This window comes from Cynocephalus volans, chromosome 2, assembly GCF_027409185.1.
Source record: "Cynocephalus volans isolate mCynVol1 chromosome 2, mCynVol1.pri, whole genome shotgun sequence".
In the NCBI taxonomy this organism is placed as follows: Eukaryota; Metazoa; Chordata; class Mammalia; order Dermoptera; family Cynocephalidae; genus Cynocephalus; species Cynocephalus volans.
In genome coordinates this window covers 26930276-26931572 of record NC_084461.1, presented here as the reverse complement: position 1 = coordinate 26931572, position 1297 = coordinate 26930276, and the positions used below count along the sequence as shown (strand labels likewise).

General features: G+C 36.6%; 1 non-coding gene across 1 annotated transcript; it reads right to left on the bottom strand.

Annotated features, from left to right (window-relative positions):
- Window positions 1-849: 849 nt before the first annotated feature.
- On the bottom strand, window positions 850-921 carry TRNAE-UUC (transfer RNA glutamic acid (anticodon UUC)). Its single transcript has one exon. It is a non-coding gene; the product is annotated as a tRNA-Glu (tRNA).
- Window positions 922-1297: the final 376 nt, after the last annotated feature.

Here is a 1297-nt window from a genome sequence, read left to right as displayed (position 1 = left end):
TCATTGCAAAATGTAATCACTCTTTGTGACCCTTAACCAATTTCCCATAAATACATGCCCCTTCCCCCTCTACCACTTCTTTTAAACACAGTTCTGTTCTCTCCTTTTGATAGTTCAATGTACTATTACGATTGTGTTTCTTTCTTTTTTTCTCTTTTATTTATTTGTTTGTTTGTTTGTTTATTAGCTCTCACTTATAAATGAAGACGTGGTATTTCCCTTTCTGTGCCTGTCTTTTTTCACTTACACTTTTATCCAAGCTCACCGATGTTGCTGTGAACCGATTTTCATTACACATACTTTTTTACTCCTGAGTGGTGTTCTATTGCATATGTATACCACATTTTCCTTATTCAGTTGTCCGTCAATGGACATTTAGATTGGTTCCATATCTGGGCTATTGTGAATTGGGCTGGGATTAACACGGCAGTGCAGGTATCCCTTCAACATGATGATTTCCATTCCTTTGGGTATATATCAACAGTGGGATTGCTGGGAAGTATAGAAGTTCGATCTGTAGTTGTTTGAGAAACCTCCATACTGTTTTCCATAATGGCTGCATGACTCAATGTAGCATATATGTTTCAATCCCATATTATAACTATTTTCTTCAGATTTTTCCCTTCTTGACTGCCTACTTTATTGTCTTTTTTTAAACAAAGTTTGTGTATATGTTGCAACCATAAAACAACTTTTTGAAAATTGAATCATTTCTCACTAATGTCAAGCTGAAAGAAAAAATTAAAACTTTACCAAATTCTAGTGATGCCATCTGATTCATTTAAAAGAACAAATGCTGTAAATTTCTCCGACATCAATTTACATAGCTTATAACTTTATATAGAGTTTTTCCCATACCGGGAGTCGAACCCGGGCCGCCTGGGTGAAAACCAGGAATCCTAACCGCTAGACCATATGGGAACTTATAACTTTATATAGAGTTTTAATTTGCTAGGGCTGCCATAACAAAATTCCACAGAATGAATGACTTAAACCACAAAAATATTTTTTCTCACAGTTCTGGAGGCTAAAAATCCAAGATCAAGGTGCCTGCAGGTTTGTTTTTTTCTAAGGTCTCTCCATGTCTCAGAGCTGGCCACCTTTTTTTCTGAGTCCTCATATGGCCTTTCTTCTGTGCACTCAAATCCCTTGTGTCTTATCCTCTTCTTTTAAGGACACCAGTCTTATTAGATCAGGAACCCACCCTCATTGTCTCATTTTAACTCAATTACTTCTTTAAAGGCTCTTTCTCAATCTGCAGTCACATCCTGAGGTTCTGTCGTTTAGGACTTCAACA